Source organism: Falco peregrinus, chromosome 6 (assembly GCF_023634155.1).
Source record: "Falco peregrinus isolate bFalPer1 chromosome 6, bFalPer1.pri, whole genome shotgun sequence".
In the NCBI taxonomy this organism is placed as follows: domain Eukaryota; kingdom Metazoa; phylum Chordata; class Aves; order Falconiformes; family Falconidae; genus Falco; species Falco peregrinus.
The window spans coordinates 25,828,662-25,853,392 of record NC_073726.1 but is presented as its reverse complement, the minus strand read 5'-3'; the positions used below and the strand labels follow the sequence as shown (position 1 = coordinate 25,853,392).

The 24,731-nt window shown below is 37.0% G+C and overlaps 1 long non-coding RNA gene across 1 annotated transcript in view; it reads right to left on the bottom strand.

Annotated features, from left to right (window-relative positions):
- LOC114012877 (uncharacterized) overlaps positions 1 to 24,731 on the bottom strand; it is a 117,683-nt gene that overhangs the window by 42,144 nt on the left and 50,808 nt on the right. Inside the window, exon 2 of the long non-coding RNA XR_003555601.2 lies at positions 4,530 to 4,669. This is a non-coding gene — a long non-coding RNA (uncharacterized LOC114012877). The remainder of the gene's footprint in view (positions 1 to 4,529; positions 4,670 to 24,731) is intronic.

The window sequence follows — 24,731 nt, the reverse complement described above, 5'->3', positions numbered from 1 at the left end:
TATAGATAGAAAATCGAGTATATAGCAATGGCAGGGAGGGAGGGAAAAAATGGGGTCCAACAGGGGTGTCTTCTCTTGTGCTGTGTGCCCAGGATCATGCAGGGCGTTCTGTGGTAGCTGAAGTCCCAGCATCACACACTGAGCCCTCCATTACAAGCTGGCAAAGCTGGTGAAGTAGCAGTCACAAGCTAGCTGGAGGTTCAACTCAGCAGAGCAGCTGCAGGTGTTCACAAAAAGACCTTTGAATACCAGCTTGCTTTATGCATGATATATTCCTCTCCCTGATCTTGTAGCCAAACTTGTCCCAGCCATCCCATACTACTGGCTGCTTAAAAAAAAAAAAGAAAAAAAAAAAAAAAAAAAAAAAAAAAAAAAAAAAGGAAAGAAAAGAAAGAAGCAAAGAGAGAAAGAAACAAAAACAGAAACAAAACCAAAACCACAACCACCACCACCTTGTGTTTGCTATCACTACTGCCTTCCCATGTACTACTGGTTTCCTTCCTCTTAGCTCTTGGACTGTGTGATCTTTGAGAGAAGGACTGTCTCTTATATGTCTAAAAAATGTCACTGTGTAGGTCTTAATCATCATGAACAATGGCCTTTCACAGCAAAAGCAGCTGTTTTCCAAAATCTGAATCTCAATGCATAAGGAATAAAAAGCATGAGGAGTGACAATGGCAGCGGATGAAGGTATGAAGTTCGCAGAGAGCACACAGAGAATAAGTGACATTGCTTGACTGGTCTTGCACAGTTTGTATGACTTGAGGCCCTGGGTTTTGAAGCACACAGTGCAGGGAAGAAGATGAATAGACAATTGATATTGCATGCTGAGGACAAGAATTTAAGAGTAATTTTTCTGCATTGTATCTATTCAGTAGTAACAGGCTCATTCCCAAAGTGCACAAGGGTAGGGCTGAGGTTCTGTCGCTCCCAACCATACCTATATGTACTTGAAGTCACATTTTTCTCCTCCACCCAACACAACTGTGTCTAAGATCAATCTACATTTCCATGACTTTTCATCCAGAAAGCCAGAGGTTATAGTATTTCTTGTGCAACTTTAAAAACTTACTCTGTGTCCTGTCCCAACTTCTGAGCAATGTGTTAAGCGCTGGCACTATCACTAGGAAGAGATCAGGAGGTGTGATCTCATTTATACAAAGCTTAACAGCAACAGATGTGACTCCGGACACTTTTCTCTAGCAGTAAATTTTGCCACAGCTGACAAGTATAGCAGTTTAGAGAAGGATGGAACTGCTGGTTTAAACAGTTAAATGCTGTTTAACCGCTTAGATTTTAAGTGTGTATGATACTTTCTTGCAGATATAAGTACAAAAAGGCATATACTTGCCTGATGTTTTCAAAAAAAATAAATGTTTTATAAGATATCCGTTGCCAAAGCATGCAGCAGTCTCATGTATCACTATGGAAAGGTAAGAAACACAGACTGTTTCTAGAGCAATAAAAGTTTATTTTATGTTCCATTCTCTTTAACAATGGCTGCTATTACTTCAAATCTCTGTTGGCAATAAAAAGAGGCACAAAATAATCTCCTTCAAATGTGCAAGTCCAGCACACAGCTTTTTACATCAAACGTGCTTGCTTAAAATATTGCGACTACCTTCCAATGACGGCAAAAAGTTGCAGGCAGACTGGATATAGATCAGAGCAGAGAGTAAGGAAATAATAGACTTGTAAAAATCAGTATCTGCACATAGAAACTGCATTCGACAAAAAGGAGCCTGGGGGAAAAAATGTCCCTATGAAACATTTTTGTGTTAAGCAGCACCTTTGAGAATCAAATTTATAGCAGGATCTGCTACAACAACAGCAGAATATTAGAAAGAGGGAGGACTTTTTTTTGTAATACAGAGTCCACAAAATAACAGGTTCAAGCTGACCACAAGCAAATTTTGTTTCAGAAAAGAGTAGGAACCTTGCAAACATGGTTTTATGCTTTGTTGAGTGCATTCATTTTGCAGGAAAAAGCAACAGACATTTCAATAAATTGTAAGAAATTTCTGTCAGCAGAATTAATTCTACTCAGATTGCTATCTCATTCTTTTCTTTCTGAATTTCATTAAAAAGCAAAGAGTAGCAAGTCAAATTAGACATATTTTTTTTTAAAAAAAAAAGTGTGTCACAAGGGGGAAACTAATATGGGAAAACTTTGATCCTGTGTGTTTTTATGCCCCAAATGCAGTCCCACCTGATAGAAAAGGGCAAGGAATGTAGGCTCATTCCTTCGAGTTAAATATTTTCAAAAACAATCCGGAAGTACACGCAGCTAATTTTATTCTATGCTGATGTCTTAACTAAGTACATTTCTATGTTTCTGCCTATTTATTTGCTATTTATTCTATTTATATACATATTTTTAGGAAATTCAGTGTAACATTTTGTCTGTACAAAATATATGACCACATGCTAAAAAATTAAGTATGCAAGGCAAGTCTATACCCATAATAAACCCTGGGTTTTTTTGATAGCTGCCTTGGAAAATTATGGTCCCTGCTTCATTTCCATTTTTATCATTTTATCAGGTCACCTGAGCTCCCTACTACAACTGTTCTTAAACTGAACCATTGCTAACATATTAATGTCTCTTTTATTGATGTTATTTCAAAGTTATACCTCCTTGGTTTGTCTGCTTTGGTCAGGATTATATTAAGACTCAAGGCTGATTCTCTCAGTCAAGGAATTGAGTATATATCTAAATTGCCATTAAGTCTTGAAGACTTAAACATACTTACTATAGTTGAAGTTTACAAGCTGGTTCTCAGTTTACCAAGGTGTAAATTAAATTGAGTTCTGCCTAACCAATGGATAGGTTAATAATGGATAAGCAGAGAATATTTGCCCCATATGTTCTTTCCACTAGATTCATGAAAACACTTCTGCCTAAGTATGTTTTCTAAAGGCAAAGTGGTCTTCTGTACTTACCTGCCTCTGTCTTCTGTACTTACCTGCCTCTGAGTTCCAGCTGTTTATAACCTGACTCATATTTCTTCGCAACAGAACTTTACCTTTATTTCAGAAAATATTTTACCTGTAGCAGGCAAACTTTCTAGTAGAGTGTACCACACCTTCAGAAGAACGTATTACATCCTATCTACATGCCTGTCTTCTCTTTAAATAAATTATTCACCGCGTTTGAATGACATCACTGACATGTAAGTGATGAAAACTAGAGTTGGGTTTATTCACCCTCACAGGAGCCAGCAGGCTGGCATGTGGTGTTACAGAGCTTTGCCCCACTCTCCAAAGTATGTCAAGGCTAGACAGCATCATTGTGTTCTCTTGAATTTTTTCTGCAGATAAGGCATAGGCTGCTTCTTTGTCACACTTAACCTTACCCTCCAGTCTTGCCTCTACTGTTCAAGGATCTTTTCTAATTAGGCTCCATGCATCTTTATGTACACAAATCATGTGGGAAGAGCTTTGTGCACACTTTCATTTCATAATGCATGAAAGTGGTATAAATTAATTAGTTTCAAACACTTATACATATTCAGCTGAAAAAAATCACCCTTGTATTTCCATATTCTTTGACTCAGTGAAATATTTATATTTGTGCTTGTCTTCTGAAAAGTGTTAGGAACACAGGACTGGAATCAGGACTGGCCATTACATGTATTGTGCTAATGCAATCGAAAACCATAAAAAAATCTTTTCATGGATGTATTATAATTATATGCCATTCAGTTAGCTAACAGTGTATAGTTAACCATACCAGATGTTATCAATAAGCATAAGCCAGTGGGCCACAGACAGGCCTTAGATTTATGATAACTATCACACTCAACTGACAAGGATAAACTGTACTAATTCACAAAATAAGACTGAGTTACTTTTTATTTGAAATGAATGCAAAAGAATTTCAGTGACTACCCAGTTATGGATGTGGACCATTGTCTTTTCAATAGAGAATTCAAATTCTGTGGAAAAACTAAAATCTTAATTAATGTTTTCCTTAAATTAGAAGTAAAAGTCTCATTATCAAAGCAGTGTTAAGAGAAGTTTAATTCATATAAATACTAAAAAGCATGCCAGAAGTTCAGTGATGGAAGGTAGAATACAATAAAAGTACTTTTGTCCGGTGAAGAGAAGACAACAGATCCCTGAGTTCTGGTCAATCAGTTCACTGAATTTGAACTTCTGGATGTATTTCTGGCATGCTAATAGCTACAGCATATATGAAGGTAAATATATATATATATATATATATGAATGCGTAGAATGTCAGAATACAACTAAAAAAGCCAACTTAGTTTCATCTGTTGGGAAAATGTGATGATTTCTTCATGAATGCGTTCATTGTTTTTATTTGATCACAAATCAGTACAGGTTAGCTTTCCCATTATGACCAATGCTAGTTGCTATTCTTATTCTTCTTCAAGAAGGAAACAAAACCAAAACATTTTTGTTCTTGTTGTGTGTCATGTTTAAAATGAATTCATTAGCAGCTGTCAGCCCCCAAGGAAGAGTGTCAACACCATTGAAGACAACATCTAAAGGTTTCATCTTACCTTCATTTATCTCTTGTCCCCAGAAGGTATGAATCCATAAAAAAAGAAACTCCAAAGTAATGACTGCTTTTGTCTTTTGTTAAATGTGTTTAGAAAGTAGCTGTTCGGGCATGAATGTTGGCTCCAAATGTCAATGACACCTGTTTTGTTACACAAAAAAACCAATGAGAGAAAGAGTTACAAGGCTGAACTTTACTGTAGGTCTCTGTGCTACTGTTCCCATGAAATATTACTTCCCAACAGAAATGCTGATCTGATTTATTATGTCTGCAATAAAACGCACATTCCTTTGTTATAGAACATTGTGGAAAAAATGTTCTTTTTTTAAGTTTCAGCACAAAATAAGGCTAACCAGATATCTTATGGGAGATGATTGTTTATGCAAGATGGTTGAAATTGTGAACAGTTACTATGGCTATAGATTCCTTTCCACTGCAATGTTCAGTCATTAGCATATGCACGTGATAAAACTGGAACTGCTGAAAGGCCAGTACTAAGGCCCAGCTTATATTCCTGGATTGACCTAGCAAGTTAGGTATTAAGCCTTTGAACACAGAAATGGATTAAACTCGGACGTCTGGTCCATGGATCATCAGGCAGATGCCTAAGTGTTCCAAACATTAAATGGAGACAATTACATGCTTTTAGAAGACAGTTAATGCTTTTAGAATCCATTACAGTCTTTCCTCTTATGGAAAATACCAGCCTTACAGAAAATATGTAAGCATATGTAGATAGGCAACTTAGAGGAGGATTTTTGGAAATCACTTTGTGACAGTTACATATTTAAATGTTAGTTGAACAGCAGTTCTACTACGATGAAATTTAGACACTCTGAAGCATCTCAGTAAGACTAGAATTTAGTATCAGATGATTGCTTGCTATCTTATAGTACGTCTATTGATTTTAAAATAACACTTAACCCCAGAAGCACTCATTTCCTGGACTGAGACAAGAATTTCCAATTCATTCAGAGTTATTGATGCTGTTCTTACAGAGATTTACATTATTAAATTACTATTTCCATTTAATAGACAGAACAGTTTTCACTAACTTCAGTGGAAAATTTAATACACTGCTTGCATAACAATTCAGCACTTAATGGAGGATTCTGTCCTTGTAGACAAAGTCAAGGGCTATATGTTTTGGTAAAACCTATTTTGCATTCAACATCCATTTTAGCTGAAAATTCCAGGTTTGTTGTTACATTTGCCTGCTGTATTACATACTGTATTTGTATTATATATGTTTGCATAGCATTCCTGCTAAACGCAGTTTGACAAAACATGCTGATTTTTTGGTCAGATGGGACTCAGTGTTCCCTCTGCTGGAGCTGCCTTTTTTGGCAACACCCACTGCAGAGCACCGGGAGCGCAGCCTCCTCCTCGCGTCCTCTGTCAGTGACGGTTCAGGAGAAGAACGAACACCTGAGTTCGTGCACTGAGGCTACAGAGCTTTTCAGACACACAGTTCTTACCCATAGAAAATAGGTAAAACTTAGTGAAATGAGGCATTTAAAGCATCTTCTTGAAAATCACTTGAGAAATGAGATTAGCTGAAAAATATGGTAGACATCAGAAGATGATTCATTGAAAGATTCTTATAAAAGACCAACTTTTTAGAAAAAATATTTTTACCACTTCAGTTTTCAATATATTGCAGTATAAAACTTTTTTACAGGTTCTAATTTAATGATTGACATTTAGCTTTTAATGATTGACATTTAGCTAAAATGAAAGCTACAGAAGTCAAGATACAATTGCAGTCAAGTACCACATTTTAGACTAAAAATAGTAATCATACTGTTTATTTGTTGTTTCTCTAATAATAGAGCTTTGCTTTTGTTTCACTAGGAGTAATTTTAGAAAGTAATTTTAAAATGCTACTGTTCTTTACTTCCAAAACCAAGTAATTATGGTTATGATTATATTTCCATTGAAAGCATTTACAGCACTCATAGCTTCAAAGGATTGATTTTCTACATATTATACTAATGTAATATGCATTGTCTTTGTTTTCCATGTTTGAAACTGAATACGATGGTAACAAAATAAAAACAAGGCTGGAAGAATCACTCAGGCTTTATGAAAATGAAGGGCATTCAAGAAAGAAAAGTTCTGCACCAAATTTATTTTATTCGAGCTAAGATATGCTATATATTCATGTTTATTTTCAGAAGTATTCATGAAGTTTTGAGGAGAAGCATTTGTCACTTATAACCTAATCGCCTCACTACATTGCTAACATCACTTGAACTGTCATGGAAGAAACTATTTCTCAGTACAAACACAAATAAAAGAATAAGGCATCCAACATGCAGACAAATTCAAGAAAGAAAAGGAACCGTTTACATACACGGTTGTTATTTAGCTGATCACTATGAAAAAAAAAAAGTTTGCATAGGGTTACTGGCCAAGACATTTTCTGACATTATAATTTCTACTTCTGCTTAAAACAATGGCAGTCCCTGTAACTGATTAGTAAGAAATATAGACAAGTGCACCTTGTTATGTAAAAAAGCTCTTCATTTGTCTGCTATAATCCTACTTATGCATCTGTAGGTAATTACAAAAATGGCACCTAACTTTGAATCCCCTGAGAAGCACTGGTTCTCCTAGGTGCCAAACAAAAATAAAGGATGTCAAACATATGTTGGCACAAATACACCCTTTCTTCTCTGTGGATCCAAACTATCCACTTTGCTAGTGGCATCTGGAACACAGAAAAAATGCATTTTGAAGCCAAAGTTATAACCTTATGGCTCCAGTTTCTTCAGCAATATGTAATTCTATCTACCCCCACGCCTTTTTTTTTCTTTTAAAATCTACTGATTGCATACTTAAATTCAAATATGTCCAAAACCATCTTATCCTGCATTTTCATCAGGTTTATTTAGATGTTATCTAAATATATCTAAATATATTTGATACTTTCCAAGACAGTTTAATCTTGACAGGAGAGACAGAGGAAAATGGGAGTGCTTTTTTACCTTTATATTGATCCTTATGTATATTTTACCCCTTTATTTAATTCTGAAGATCTAAATCTGTCTGTCTTTTATGTTCATTTAAAGAGATCTCTGTCACCAGAATGGCATAATTTTCAAGTGGGTTTGGAAACCATCCATTCTGTTTTGCTGACAATGTTGTATGCCAAGTGTACCAGAAAAGACAGGCCCACAATTACTGAACAGATTAATCTTAATCTGTCTATAGATCTTTTTATTATAATCGAGTACTCTCTAGAGGAAAAGAAAGATTAAATCAATCTTCTTTCTAGATAGGAGCTAAAACTTGCACGAAAGATTTCACGTTTGCAATTACCATGCCAGAAGCTCACTGTTCGTACCCTCACCCAATTCTTTGAGGAGGATTATGTCTACCTTTGAAGTACCATTTATAAGGGCGGAGTCCAAAACAGGTTACCCTTAACGCTGCTCCAGCTTGAAGGATTTCTGTCTTTTTTATTACATTCCCTAAGAAAATATCCTGATATAACAGGCTTTCTTTTGGCATCATTAGCTCTTAACAGGTGGCCAGCATTCACCACATGTTTTTAAAACATAACCTCTTTGCAGAGGTTGAGGATCACAAGAACAGTGCTACAGAAGGCTACATTTAAAATGATGCTTATAAGTGAAACGTTACTCCAGGGAACATTTAGGGAAAGCCAGCAGTCCTGGGCAGCGGTCATTAAGATGCTGCTCTGGAAACTGAAGATAAAACACACAATCACACAGCTGATTATAATGCACACACAGAAAAAGATTATCTCACAGAAGCAGTACTAGCCACAGAGCTTCAGCAAAGCACTGTGATTTTACCTCTGTATTGCAACATTTAAAGATTTAATCTTATTTTTCTTGCTATCTTGCAGCACAGTCGTTTAAAAAATATTTAGGGGTTCTTTTGCATTTTGTTGTTTGTTTTTTTTTAAATAAATCTTACTAGGCAAGGTAGGCACCACCTTCCCTCTTGGTTCAGTATCTATAAAAGATGACCTACTTAGACGTCAGCTATTTATTTGCGTGGACTTTATTTTATTGTTGCTTTTAATGTTTTCTGTTTTCTACTACATACAACATGTAGTTACTACTGCTCACATGCTAATATTAGCACCAGTGCCTACGGCCTAAATAGCAATTGTTATTAGATGACATAATGGCTTCTATTTAAACTGACATCTCAACAATGCGTTACATCTCTATTACACTGCAGTCCAAACTATTCTATAAAGCATGCCTTCTTTGTATAGATCACCTGCCGACGTGAACAGAGAAGCTGCCTGCTTGCTTGGGTATGACTGATAGCTACACACCACTGAAGAACAACATGGTAATTGTTTTACAGAGTTGCTTAATGACATATACAGAAATCTTAGTAAACTTCATTAAACTCACACAAGTTACGTATGTCTCCAGGGAGGAGAGGTGGGAAGAATTAATTCCAGCCCTCTTTCCCTGAGGAGAGCATAAAGAATTTTAGCTTTCTTGGTAACAACAGGGACATGCACAGTTCGAAGAGTTTCCCAGGTATTATATGCAATCAGAAATAAGCCAGGAAGACAAGCTTATTGAACAACACCTTTTATTGCAATTTACAGTGAAAAATCTAGATAGGATGATGAAGCTAATGTCTATCTTGTAGAAGACAAAGTATAAGACTCTTGTACAATTGAGCATGCTTTCCCAATACATCTGAACAAATTGTTGTCTTTTAGTTACCAATGAATAAAATCCATTCATTTTTCTGACTTTCAGCTGCTGTGAAATATGCGTGAGCATTTCAGTGGGTGAGCACACCCTCACATGGGTGTTTCAGAGACTTCCTGTGACAGTGTCCTGGCATTACGGCATTGGGAATTGTGGAACGGAATGCCTTTGAACTTCCTTCTCTCTCGTTTGACCTGAACACCTGCATCCTGGATGGTATCTCTCCAAGTTCGTCATGACAGTTCAATAGGAAACGGTGTTCATAACAGATTCACTGAAGTCCTGCACACCAAAAGGAAATAAGGGCAGGTCTCACATGAGCAATAGCTTTTTATCCTGTGGTCTTCAAAAAAAGAATAATGTAACACTGTGAGTAAAAGGACTTACATAATTGGTGTGACTTTAACAAAGAGCAGCATACCATCTGTTAGCTTCTTTTTTTTTTTTTTTTTTTTTTTTTGCAAATGCTGGCAATTTGCTTGAAGAATACAGCTATGTGTAACTATATATTGAATTTTTATATACATTATATGTAACTATATATTTCTGGAATTAAGACATATATAAATTTCAAACAATAATCCTTTATGCTTCATGCAGGACCTGCCATTAACTGCAGAATTCTTTATCATCTACTAGGCCTCATTCCAGTTTCTTGCTTATCTGAATTTGGAAAGTGCACATAAGATCTCTAAGACTGATAAAATAAAATTGCACAGGTAGTTAAACTATCCCATTGAACCAGGAAGTGATCGTGGAGAGGTCAAGGAGAAAATACAGGACAGATGGATAATAGCACTGACTTTTGCCCAAGGGGGCAAATATAAATTTGGATGTATGTGCTGAGTGAACCGGAGAGACAGAACATTTGTCTACCCTGACAGTCTGAAGTTTGCTAGTAAAGTAACCACGTCTAGTCAGGGAAACTTCAAGGTAAATGACATAGTAAATGACACCTGCCAAGATCTTCAATCATTCTCCAGAGGTTCTAAGCTCCACAGCAGTGGTTTGATAGTGTATTTGCTTTCAGGGACTGGATTTCACTGATCATGAACTGCCCTTAAATGTTATAACTGTCTAGTGCTTTTTGAAGACTGTACGACACTTCTGATTCATGAAACAATAATTCATTGTTCAAATGTTAAAAAATTATTAAAACTTTAAAACAAGATAAAAACGATTTCAGGATGCTGTCTTAGAAAGGATGTTAGACACAGCACAAGTATTAATGTCATGATAAATGAAACAAGAAATAAAATGTCCCTACTATTTCTAAGAATAGGTGACTTGCACTCAATCTGTTCAATTATACCATTATCAAAAGTACAAACATTGGCAAAACACCCCAAGACCAGTGTCCTTTTGAACTTGTTTAAAATTTCAGTATTTTAAACAAAGTATGTGTATTTTGCTTAAAGAAAATAAAAAAGTAAAGAACAGTTGTATTTCATTTATTCTGCCCACTATCTTCCATTATATAGAAACAGAAACGATAGAAATGCCTTAAGCTTCTCAGGTATACAGTTCTGTTTTAGTTTAATCTTTAGTCCAACCTTAGCTTACCGAGAAGTCTTTGCAGACCTTTCTGTGATAATTATAACCCTTCAGAAGCATTACCATATGTCCTGGGCTCTCCAAGCACTGGAAAATAGAAGAGAAATTATATGTAAAGGTACAGTTAGATGATATGGCTGAATTAATAATTTGTCTTCTTGATGCCAAATGAGCAAGATTCTATTTTCCCCATCTTTCCCATGTTTCCATGCCTAAATTATTCATATTTCTAAAATCTTAACAATGTGTATGCACTGCACACACAAAATTGAAATTTGCCTTAGAAATTTCTATTTTAGTGTTATGGTTGTTCCTTGTATTTAATGGATTGGTGATAAATTGAGACAAAACCACTTTTTCAAAGATCCAGCAAAAGCACTGCATAGCTTGAGCCCCATGCACATTCTCAGAAGGGATTATAGAGTGGGTGTTCATAATAAACTCACTAGTAATCCTTAATGAGGAAGGGGTAACAATGAACTAGCAAGTTTGCACCGAAATTTAGTCTAAAGGAAGTTTAGGTGTGAACGTACAGTAAGCTAGTTACTGTGTGGTCACTCCTGCTCTACAGGGTGTATATGTATCCCTCACATGTTACTCAGACTTCACCCTGAAGCCAAGGCTCCTATGCTGACAGGTACTGGGATGTGCCCTAACTGAAAGCCAGATGGGATAAACATTTAAACATTCAGATCAAGGAAGACAAATGTCTCTAAGTAGGACCGGGAGGATTTTCCTGAACTGCTTCCCCAAATACTGCTTTCCTCAATACCCTGCCAAAAGTGTCTCCCTGTGAAAGCCATTGAAAGCAATTTGTTTGTCAGCTGGTTTGTTTTCTTAATTGTTTTAATCACTATTCTATTGAAATCACTTAAATTTAGAATTATTTTAGAAAAACTGGTTAGTCATTGGGAGAGAAATAGGGTTTTTTAATACTTTCTTCTTCTCTTTTCTGTACAGAACTTAAATTCAGCTGCCCTCAGGTATCATCATCCCCAGCTGATGACATTCTAAATACCCGGTTCTGAAAGTGAGAAACTCCAACTGAGAAAAAAACTGCTTCCTAATCTTTTCTCAGTCAACTTAAAAGTTTACTTTTGACTTGTTAAACACCAACGTTTATAAGAATAGAATTACAAGATAGTTATTAAAGATATTTTTAAGAATCTATTTTTATATTCAAAACAGATTAAGACATATGGTTCACACAATAAACATACTGAAATACACTAATTTTAAACACACATCAAGACACACATACACACAAGCCTGATCAAAAGGGGCAAATTAATCAGAGAAGGTATCAACTATGAACCTGTATATGGATGAAAACAGCTCCTCACTTTATGATGTGTCAAAGTTGCTTATTCTCAGCTTATTTACTAACAAATGCATGCACAAAATTAACCATGTTTACAAGTACTTGCAGAATGGAAAGCATTGGATGTTATGGCCAAAATCACCTTAAAGCTCTTCCCTGTTTACATCTTTCTATTTTACTCTTGAGGAAATGAAAACTATGTCCCTCTGTCAGTCCCCCTCAGTGAGATGGGGGAGAGAATCAGAAAAAAGGTAAAACTTATGGGCTCACATAAAGACAGTTTAATAGGACAGAAAAGGAAGGGAAAATAATAATAGTGATAAAAGAATATACAAAACAAGTGATGCACAAGGTAATTGCTCACCACCCACTGACTGATGCCCAGCCAGTCACTGAGCTGCAGGCCATAGCCCCCTGGCCAGCTCCCCCCAGTTTTATTGGTTAGCATGATGTCATATTGTATGGAATATCCCTTTGGCCAGTTTGGGTCAGCTGTCCTGTCTGTCCCCTCCCAGTGTCTTGTGCACCCCCAGCCTCCTCGCTAGCAGGGCAGTATGAGAAACCTGACAGTATAAGCACTGTTTGGCAACAACTGAAACATCAGTGTGCTATCAACATTATTCTCATCTCAAATCCAAAACACACTATGAAGAAAATTAACTCTATCTCAGCTAAAACCAGGACACCTTAAAGTCTCTGTGACAAATATAAAGTCTCAGCCATTCAGCCTATGTGCTTATGGTGTTTTACCTGTGACACTTTTTTGCAACCTCCCAGTCCCTATGATGTTTTGTGGGTAAACAAATCAGCAACCATAGAACCATGGAGTCACAGAATGGTTTGGGTTGGAAAGGACCTCAAAGACCATCTAGTTCCAACTCCTCCACCATGGGCAGAGACACCTTCCACAAACCCAGGTTGCTCCCAGCCCCATCCAACCTGGCCTTGGGCACTGCCAGGGTTTGGGGCACCCACAGCTGCTCTGGGCAACCTGGGCCAGTGTCTCATCACTCTCATTGTGAAGGCTTTCTTCTTTCTATGTAATATAAATCTACTCAATATTTGGTCAGGACATTTATATCTTTCTTTCACACCATGGTTATGTTATACGTATGCTTATCCCATCACTGTTAGTTTTGTGACTACCTTGCAGATATTACTTTTTTATCTATTGTTTCTTTCAGAGTGTGATTTCCAAGTACTTCTCAGAGATGCACGACTGTACAAGCTCTCTACAAACTTTTCCAGTTCTCTATCCAGTTGTCTGAGTTCTTATACACTTTCTGCATATATCAATATATTTCATCAAGAACGAGTATTTTTCATCACAAGAATTGAAAAAATTACCCAAACCCTCTCAAAAAATAGTCTTGAATAATACAGAGCTGGAGATTTTGCATAATTGAAATAACCAGACTTTGTAAATATTCTTTACAGAAAACACACATTTTGTAGTAAATTCAAATGTAGATAGTACAGAAAACACGCATTTTGTGGTAAATTCAAATGTAGATAGTCATTGCCAACCATTATTAAAAAGTCTTCTCTGCTTAACAGAATCCATCTACAGTCTCTGGCACACTCTTACTATACTACAGTAATTAAAATAGTAATGGAAAACTAATGAAACTTGCAAAAATAAAAGTGTCATAACACAGAAGCTGAAGTGAAAGGCTACTCGCAAAGAGCATAAAGCTAACAGAAGTTATATTTCAATTACAAGTAGAAAATAAATTCCAAAGGAATTATCAATGTGATTTGCATCTAATTACAGCAGTAGAGGTCATTTTGCCATTTGAAAAGCTGCACCAAACTGGCAAGATAAAAGGTAACATACATCTCTACTACAGGAGTTAAAACAAGTAAAATGCTTTTTAAGAAGTAAAAGTTTTCAAGGAGTATAATTTATGTCTTCTATTTTAGAACTTCCAAACAAGACAGGTGTTTCCTGAAAAAGAACACAAGCTACAGGCCCTAGAGGTAGAAAAACAAACATAAAAATATAAAGGGTTCAAAGTTTCATTGTTTGTAAACACTGAGAAATTACTACTAAGGTTTGCAGGTTTTTTGGACATTTTATAGCCAGACGTGGACTGTCAAGTGTTATTTGTACATTAAATGTTTTAAGTGTTAAGAATTTGCAAAAAAAAACATCTGGAATCAATAACTGTACCTCTTGGACTAAAAATAATGGGGATTTTTTATGTAATCAACAGTTAATGTATTGTTAAGCTTTGAAATTGCTACTTGTTTTTACAATTTTTTTTATTATTATTATCTTTGGAGGAAAACCCACCTGATGTGAACACCACACTTGAATATTTTATATCTTGCTCTCTGTAAGTCTACATCAGTCTACCCATGTTTCCATCCACACACTTTCAGGCACCAAATTTTGCCTTGGGACATTACATCACAGAGACATGGAACTGCGGTGTGAATTGGGGTTGAAGAACCTCTGTAAGTCATTGAGTGTAAGCCCCCCAAAGCAGGCCTACTATCTCAGTAAGATCAAGTGACTCCCACCCTTATCCAGTTGAATTTTGGATTTCTCTAAAGAAGCACACAGCCTCTCTGCTGATTGAATCCAACTGGACTTGTGATGTTATTTGAACTCAGCAAGTAGATCCCTCCCTGTTAGCCTTATCTTTCCCTGGCAGCTCCCTCATTCTCTTCTATACTAGGTGCTACATCCCTATAACCATTCACCATCTAATGACCTTCCACTGATTCCACCAGGAAAGGTGACATTTACTGCAGTAGCATGTGGAGGCACCTCACAATCCAGCAAAACCCAAGCACAGGTATGCAGAGGGGTAAGAATGAGACACAGTTCTTTTAGTGTAGTCCATCAGCATGGTTGCTAGGAGTACTGGAAGGCAGCATCACTACTTATACAGCCCTATTTTTATATATTTACGTGTATGCACACATGCACATACATATTTATTTGCATATACCTGTGTTTATATTTATCAATATAGATGTAATAAATGAGGACTTCACTTTCATTCTAAATTGAACAAATAGTCTTTCTATGGAAAGGTATAGGAACACTATGGTGGTTAAGGACAGTTCAGGGGAAGTCACCCTTTCACTGATAAAAATTTCCCCATGTCTTGGGTGATGCTCCTAAGCATGAATTTTACTAGAGTCTCAAGACACTGCCGTGCCTCTGCAGAACAGGACTTTTTTTTTTCTTCATTAAAACTACGAGCCTCTTTAAAGCCACTGGTCCACATGCCTTCGTTGTTAGCCTCAGCTAGCCATCTGTGTCCTCTCCAGGCATACTGTACCTTAACCCAATGACAGCTATAAAGTTATAGTTACTCTTAACTTGACATTTAACTAACAATAACCATAGATATATTCATTCTAAGACAGTGACATGATGTATCGGGCTAGTATGGCTAGGTTTTGGCAGCAGTGGGTCTACAGGGGTGGCTTCAGTGAGAAGCCAGAAGCCTCCCCCATGCCTGATGGAGCTCATGCCAGCCGGCTCCCAGCCTGACCCATCACTGGCCAAAGGGTGGGCCCATTGGCCACAGTGTGAGTACCTCTGGGATATCATATTAGGGTGGTGGTGGTGGTGGAATAAAAATCTGCAACAGCAGGAGAAAGGAGTGAGATTATGTGAGAGCAACAGTCCTACAGACCCCAGGCCACGGCAGGAGGCAGGAGGAGCTCCAGGCACTGGAGCAGAGGCTCCCTGACAGTCTGTGCAAAGCCCTCAGCCAGGCAGGCTGTGCCCCCAGCCTGGGGAGCCCATGGGGAAGCAGACCCCCACCTGCAGCCCATGGGGGACCACGTGCTGGGACAGGGGCTGCCCAAAGGAACATGGGCACCTCGTGCTGGAGCAGTCCCCAGCAGGGCCTGTGGCCCCGTGGGCTGGGGCAGGGCTCCTGGCAGGGCCGGGGACCGTCTGGGCCTGGTGGGGGCTGCATCCCATGGGAGGGACCCTGGCGTGAAAGGCTGCAGCCCCTGGGAAGGACCCATGCTGGAGAAGTTCATGGAGGACTGTCTACCATGGGAGGGCCCCAGGTTGGGGCAGGGCAGGGTGTGAGGAGTCCTGTCCCTGTGGGGGAAGGAGCGGCAGGGACAGCGTGTGATGGACTAACCGCAGCCCTGTCCCCTGCACTGCTGACGGGGAGCGGGGAGAGAAATCAGGAGTGAAGCTGAGCCTGGGAAGAAGGGACGGGTGAGGGGAAGGTGTTTTAAGATGCTGGAAGAGCAAAATTTAAAAAGTAGGTTCTGCACAACACAGAAGAGAGTATGTATTCTTACTTTTTCTTACTGCATGTCAAATAGAGGGAATCCCCTATGATACACATAAAATACATTGTTATGATAAGCATCTGACTTTAATTACTCTAAACTTTAATTGAGTATAACAACTGATAGATGTGAACGTCAAAGTAGCTAAGACAGAAGATTTAGACGGCTTGTATCTTAAATAAAGGAACAATACAAAGAAGAAGAAGAATAAAAAATAGAGATGAAAAGAAGTAACAAAACATGCCACACTAAAATTAATAGCAAAACATAGAAAAAAAGTAAAGAATGCCAGTGCATGATAATTTTTGTTTCAGCGGTTTACCTCTTGATGTTCTTTGTCTCTCAATAGACTGTTTCTCTGTAAATATTCATTATAGTACGTTTAATGAGTAACTATTTCCCCACTTTAAATGTAAAAGGCTAATGTGTTTTCTTGAATTTGTTGTTCCTTGAAGGTTTTTTTTTCACATGCGCATACAATTAATGAAATATTCATACTGTAGCTGCCACATCCATGAGAAGAACAGAATTCTACCATATGTTTAAAATACATTATAATACAAAAGGTCATGAAAAGTTGTCAGTTTTGTAATACTGTCACTTTTTTAAATGTGTGCAGTACATTTCACCAGACATATAACATATGTGGTATATGGAAAACTTACATTGTTTCCTTATGGGTATCTCTGCGCTCAACAATCTTCAAAAAGATGACTCAAATGACTTAAATGTAATAGATTAGGATCATTTTACAGACTGGCTGGTAGCATTAGGAACTGGAGCAGACAGAAATGGACTGCTCCATAAAGTGGCTGAAATTACAGCTGCTATAACTTATAATGGGACCCCAGGAATCTCAGTGAACCATTTCTCCCATAAAGGCCAAATGATGCAAGTCATTTCATATCAAGTCTTTTTAGACAAGCACAAGGAGAAATAAGATAAGCACTGATGTGGTATGGAAGCTCAGTGCTCACCATATTTCAAAGAAAGCGCCACCCCCAACAATAAAGACATGTTGGAGCACAGAAAGCTTAAATATTTTCACTGCTGTGCTAGAGGAAAGACTTACACCTCCATGAGAACCAAGGTTCAAATATGAGTCTGCAGCACTCTGTTGCCCGACTTCAGTCCTCCATAGGCAAGTACTTGTTCACAAAGGGCACCAGACCAGAGTCATTAAAACCCTTGTCCACCATCATTTTATGGTCTCCATGGAGCACCACTGCCCTCTTCTGGGACTTACCCATTATAGAGCTGTGCAACATTAAGGGTGTGGGCTCCATACATTGACTTCATTCCATATCCACCTCAAGAGACCTGGTGTCTTACTCCTCTTGGATTCCAGGATAAGTAACTGTCTGCTCAGAATAAGCTGTTTCTTGCGTCTATAGTTCTATTTTCCCTAAATTGCCTCATTATCACCTGCTTAATTCTGTAATTGATTCCAAATACTTCAAATTATTACTCTTGTTGTGTCTCTGAATGTTTAATTACCTTGTTGCAGAGTTTATTGCCCTCCCGGAGAATCATTTATTCACTAATAAATTTACTAGTGGCTTATTAATTTTCCTTCACATACTCTGTTTTACCTTCCAATGCCAAGTCCCTGTCCATCTTCTGTACTTAACAACTGCCTTTATACATCCCCACATGTCTATTTTTATTTATTTTTATCAGTGTAACTTTGGCCTTTGCTTACTCCAGTGAAAATATTTTACTAGCCCTCAAACATACTTTTAACTGGCTGAGAATAATTTATTAAGACCTCCATAGCATTCTTTAAGCAACTCTTTAGTTGTTGACTCATTATTGACTTTGACAACCTCCCTACTCTCATTATAAAGTCTTGAGAGGTTATGTTCTTGTCAAATTCTCTCATTGTCTCCTTTTAGGTGCTTCTATCTCTTTTCCAGGACCTAATTATCAGATGATTTTGGCAAGCCAGATTTTAGAAAAGATTTTGGCTACAGAAAATTTTGTTATACAATTTCTTTGATGGGCTGACAAAGTTTGGCCCAATTTTTCATTTCCTTGGCAATTGCAAATCGTAAAGCAAAATCAATTTGTTTTTTGTCTCACTTGGGTTTCAAAAACTTCAAAAAAGCATCTCAGCAAATTTTGTAAAGGATAGAATGATAAAATACTATGAAATGGAAGATTCTCACATAGCTAGATAATTAATTAAAATATGAAGCAGAGTGAATGATCAGTTTTTATAGTGAATAAAAATTACAGGTGGATTTCTGCATGAATGTCTGTGCCTTTCCATGCTGTTTGCATATATTCAGAAACTATATGTAGAAAGATGTGACTATGGAGATGATAAAGTTTATTATTGGCACTAAATTATTCAGAGCAGTGAAGACAAAAGTCTGTGGAGCAGAACTGCAAGAGACCCTTACTAGAGAAAGTGACTGAACATTAGAATGGCAGACAAAATTCATTGCAGCTGGGTGCACTAATTCATTAGTGGTGCACATGAGAAAAACAGTTCTGACCTTACTAATAAAGTAATGGTCTCTTGTGCCCCAGGGACAAGATCTTAGAAGTATGATATGTATTTCTATGAAAATATGGCCTCAGTGATCAGAAGAAGGCAAAAAATATTGCAATTATTAGGAAAGGGATAGGTAATAAAAGAAACAGAAATCCTGGATATAAGTCTATGAGATGCTCAAGTTTACTCCTCCTGTTGGAAGGAAAAGCTAGAAGGTTATGGAGCAGGTTTGATATAAGGAAGAATTAAATAGAGTAAAACACAAGAAAAAAGACAAAAACAGACATGATACAAGCCTGTAAAAAAACGAAAGAGGAAATTCTGGACTCATTCTTCATTGTGTTAAAATGGACATATAATGGGGTTTTTACCTAAGGAAGAAAATTGCTGGCTAAAGAAGTTCCTGATACTTGTTTAAAGCTGTGTGTTTATTCTGAGGAAATATTATTGTATTTTTCCCATGTTACTGTATTCTCCTCTAGCATTTGGGAATTAGCCATTATTGAAGATAGTTACTGGCCTAGATGGATTTTTAATCTAACCTGATTTTTCTTGTACTTACATCTCAATATGCTTCCTCAACCTAAATTGTATATAAAGTTGGAAAATTTCAGTTTAAATCTCATATCCATTAGTAATACATTCCAAAGGTGGTGGTGGAGTTGGGGATTTCTTTTTTTTTTTTTTTTTCCTTTTTTTTTTCCCTCTCTTTTCTTCTTCTGTTTAGATTAGGAAGAGGATCTGCAGGAAAAAGCATAAAAGTTCTTCATATTTTTATTTTTACGCTTGACTTCCTTTTGTGATCACATGGTGAGGCTAATCAAGGACAGGATTCTATAAACACAACAAAAATAGCTCTGCAAGAATGCTTCTTTTTGTCTTTGAGATACCTAGGTTGAATTTAAGGATTCAGCTCCAGGTCTAAGAGCTTGTGGTCTTGATTTTGAAAAAGTATGTAGAACCCACAGCCATTACTGAAGTCAATCGCTGCTGTTGGAACTCAGTACTTCTTCAAGTAGGTCACTAGATATTATTGATTCAGCAGGGAGAGGCTGGTCTAAACTATCAGTTCTATTAATTTTCTCTAAAATTAATCTTGCCATTCATTTTTTTTTAATAAATGTTCATTTTTCAGCACCTCCATGCAAAACATACAAAATATTTCATTTGGCTCATCAATTGTTTGGCACTTTCTTTAACCTAAGAAATCTAGACTCCAACTAAATTGTGCAAATCATCAAAATGCACAAGTACTTTTCCAGATTTCTTTCATCGTTACCTGGTGATGCCAATTGCAGTCTGGAAAAAAACAGAGTAGGATAAACTCTGCCCTCTATAATACTACTACAAGCCTGCAGTCTTCTACAGGCTTCAACTTGGATATAAAGCAGACCAAAATTTTGGCCAATTAATATAACAGCACTGAATTCAGAAAAGCTTCACATTTTCAACCCAGCTCAGTGTAAATGGATGGATAAGGTTTATGTTGGTTATCAAATAAACTCAAGAGCCTTTCTTGAGACTGCGCTTCTAAGTACATGGGAATTCTGCCCCCTCCCAAATCACTGGCACGTTTTTGTTTCAGCTTCTTCTTCATTGAAAACTGCTTTAAATATTCCTGGGTTTAAGAATACATAACATCCATACAAAAAATAAATATATTTTCAGAATCAGCTATTAAACAATGTTTTTCCAAGTTTTTGAAGCTGTACCAAACAAAATTACCTATTGCCAATTTTACTTTATGCTGTGCCCCAGACAGCTGTTTGAGCTTTCATAAAAATAAATAAACAAAAGACCTTGTCAGAAATCATAGAACAGAAATTTGCTTTAAAATCTTATGAAAAATTTCAGACCAGTCAGTGCTTGTAATTCTGTTAAAGCAAACTTATTTTTTGTATTCTGATACATAGTTGCAATTGCAGCCTTCTGAGAAATTTAGGTAAAAAGAAATAGGCCTCTTCTATGGATTTGGGAGCATCCTGGAAATGATTCTACAGTCCTCAGGAAAGAAACGGTCTAACCCGCTGCATGCTTTGTTACTCCCACAGAAATTTAGAACCTGAGACATTAAGAAGGGATACATTTATTTGGTTTAAAATGGTAATTATTAGCGGATTGTCTTGAACCATGATAAGAAATATGAATAATCATGCATGAACAATAATTAATTTTCATTTCCACGTCCAAGGAAACTCAGGAAATACGTAGTCATTTTTTTGGTACTAATTTGCTCAGTCAACAGCTGGAAGATGCACTGTCCTGTGTGACATTGCTATCCCCAGCAGCACACTCTGCAAAGTTCACTATAATTACTTTGGCTTTCTAAGGCATACTATTTCTGATTAGTGACTCTATTTCTGAGTTGATTTGGAGCCAGCTGAGACACCAGAGCAAACTTTAAGCCTGTTCCATAATGAGAGTTATGGCTCAAAATCTGCCTCTCCAGTGAGTTTCCTATATTGCTCCTGGGGGGTCGGGGGGAAGCAGAACACAGTGGTTCCAGTCAGAGGCCTTGTCCCCACAAAGATCCCCTGGATCTCATGTCACCCAGGAAGAGCTGGCTGTGCATCCAAATCAGTTCTAAACAGAAAAGCTCCAAAGTTAAAAATATTTTAACTTGCAGATACATTCTCTGAAGTGCCTTCTGATATTGAGATAATCAAAATCCTCCTGCTTCAGACACTCATATTACTTCTCTGCAAGGGAGGAAAGAAATTCTAGAACAAACTGTGTGCAAAACTGAGTGCCGACACATGTATTAAAAAGTAGAAGGACCCAATATGACATCAACCAGGAAGTTTTAACTGACTCAAATGTTTTATGCTTAAAAATTAAACAACCCTGCCTGATCATTGCAACCATTATCTGGAATTCCTATAGGGGAAGTCATTTGTCATTAGAAGGTTTTTCTCAGTTAGAATGCATTTGTGAACCCAAATTGAAACAAAGAATAAAACAATACTTCAGTTTTTACAACATATATGAACTGAAAAGGGCTTTGAGTTTAGGACATCTTTGAACTGAATGTGAAGCTATTTCTTTTATGCCAAAATCCATTCTATCTGTGTAGGAGTGAAAAGATGGAAAAAGCCTTGTAACACAAGGAACATTTCTTCCATTCCTCTATATGATACTGGTCTGGAATTATGGCAATGATTTTAGGCCCTGTCTGATACACCTGGTCAAAGCTGAGAATCTTTGAGACAGCTGCCTTAGCTACCTTAGGTTCCCACCAGGGTCAGTGGAGACAGTTGCTCCCCTCCCCATGGGGAGTTTACGTGACTAATACACTCTTTTATGACATCACTAGGTGCACATTTAAGGCAGGATTGAATCAGACTATGGTCCTTAAAATATATATAGAAATATTTAACTTGTATGTAGGGGATAAGAATTATTTCACAAGCTCCACTGTCCCATACACCATGTCAGGAGGTCCACTGTAACGATAATTTTTTTTCAGTGTTTAGAGCCCTCAGCTAGCATAGATTTTAACTACCCCACATACTTAAATGGATCTTTATTTTAATTAAAAGGCTGTTACTGTGTTTCCTTGAATTCAGAAATTCAAGAAAATTAAACTGGGTTTTTGAAAATGCTTATTAGCTTTGTCCATCTCAATATCTAGTGCTTAAAAATCACAGTAATGAAAGGATTTCTATTTTTTGCTATCCTTTCCAAGGACAGACCATTCTTTATTTTCACTTGATGACTTTCCAAATGCAATGCAAAGTCATCTCAAAAAGAGTGGTTATGAACAAAGCTGAGAACGTGGATGATGAAGGACAAAAGAGTAATTTTTCACAGGTAGTCAGCTGCCTAAATGTCTGATGAATCATCAGATAATTGTTGATGTTTGGAATTAATTGTCAAAGTATGCCTCAATACATGAAACTTGGGAAAAGTATCTATGTAGTTACATCTATTTAATGCTATGAATATCTTTGCAGTTACTTTGAAAGTAAATCAATTTAATCCAATCAATGCAAGTAATAATAAACTATATTGGAGAGTTGGCATGTATAATAGCACTTTCAGGGTGTTTTTTTTCTAGATAGTGGGAATAATTTTTTAAAAATATGCAAACATTTTTATTGCCTCTGCACAAATCTTTGTACTGGAATGAATATCATGGGTTCATTGGGGTTACTTGTGCATAAAATAACATTTTTTAAGATCAGGACTAGGCAATTAATGTTCCCAGCATTCTTTTACCTGCACAAATTTACCAAGTGATTTGCAAAACTCCTTCCTTACTGCTGCCAGCCAGTGTCCTTTTGTTTGTCATCATGACTGAGGCTTTGTTTTAAGATCAAATAAGAAAGAAATATGTTACTTAATAAGAAAAGTCAAACTTCTCTGAAAGCCATTGAGCAATACACAAAAAGCTCTTCCACCTGGGGAAAAGATAATTTCAGTTGATTATAAAGAGATTAACTTGATCTTGGCATTAAGGTTAAACTAAAATGCTAAATGCCTTTAATATAGCAAAATTTTCCTTCTCTTTATGCATTTTCTTTTGGAAATTGTCAATTTATGTACTTGGATTAATGTAATTTTATTCATCTGTATTAATCAACAGCTGACATGCATTTCAGGAAATCCTATGTCTCTCATGCTTATTATAAATAACCTAAAATATTTATTATGTTATGTCAGTCTTTTCCTTTAATTCAGCTGTATCTTTGCTCTCCTTTGGTAGATTTTATTCCTTTCCTATTGTATACAATATTTTCATATTTATTCTTTAATTATCTTATTTTAATGTCCTACCTCTTTATTTTTTCCCTTTCTTTTTCTTATTTGTTCATCTTTCTCTTTTTATCCTTGTTCACTATTTCCTCCTTGCTTACTGGGTGCTTGGAGTTCCGTGCCATCTGCCCCTGAAACACTCTGGCCATGGTTCAGATCTTTCTCCTTTCTCATCAGATTCCATCTCAGCTTCTTCTACATTTTCTGTGCCCTTCCACAGGACCTACAATGTCCCCTTCTCCCCTTCATTCACTCCATGCTTCCTCCTCTTCTTCCATTCTTTCGTGTATGGTATAGATGAATCTCTCTAATGTGTTCAGATAAATCATGATAGACAGCTAATGAATCAGTAGAAGGTCAGATGACTATGTAATTCTCTTGCTACCAAGACTACTGCATAGTTCAGTAGGATGTTTACTTTCATGATCATTGTTCTCTGAGTTTTTGTGGAATCATCTTATCACATGGCACATACATAGGTGTGCCTTCACAGGTTATGTGACCATAAAGAAAAAAACCCAAAGAACACCAAAACACTGTATCTTGTTGCATATTTTATATGTTTCTTCTGGTTAAGAGACATCCTTTTGTCAATTACAAAGCCTTCACAGTTTTCCCTTTCCTACCATATCATCGTAGTTGTAAGAAGGCCTGAGGTGAAGTAAGGAGATGGGGCTGAATGTCTCTAAGAAGAGCAATATCATGGAGCTCAGGAGCCTGAAAAGGAAAGGTGGAAGAAGCTGACAGATTAGCGGTCTTGTTCACTTGGTTGGCAAGTATATATAAAAGCACTGCAGTGTTTTTCTCCCATGCTGTCCCTTATGCCTATAAGCATTCACTGGAAATATCTAGAAGGCTCCTGCACTACCCTCCTTAATATCGTCCTTTGAAAATACAAATGATTCTTAAATAATATTTGATTCTTGCTAGGCTGTCAGCCTTGTTAAAGGATTTTGTCTCATTGGGGTTTTTTTGTACTTCCTTGTTTTCCTACTTACATCTGTCATCTTTTGCTTTGTGTTTCATCTGTAAGATCTTGTCTTTGGGTTTGGAGGATGGCTAGCACATTGAGGTCCTCAACTATGA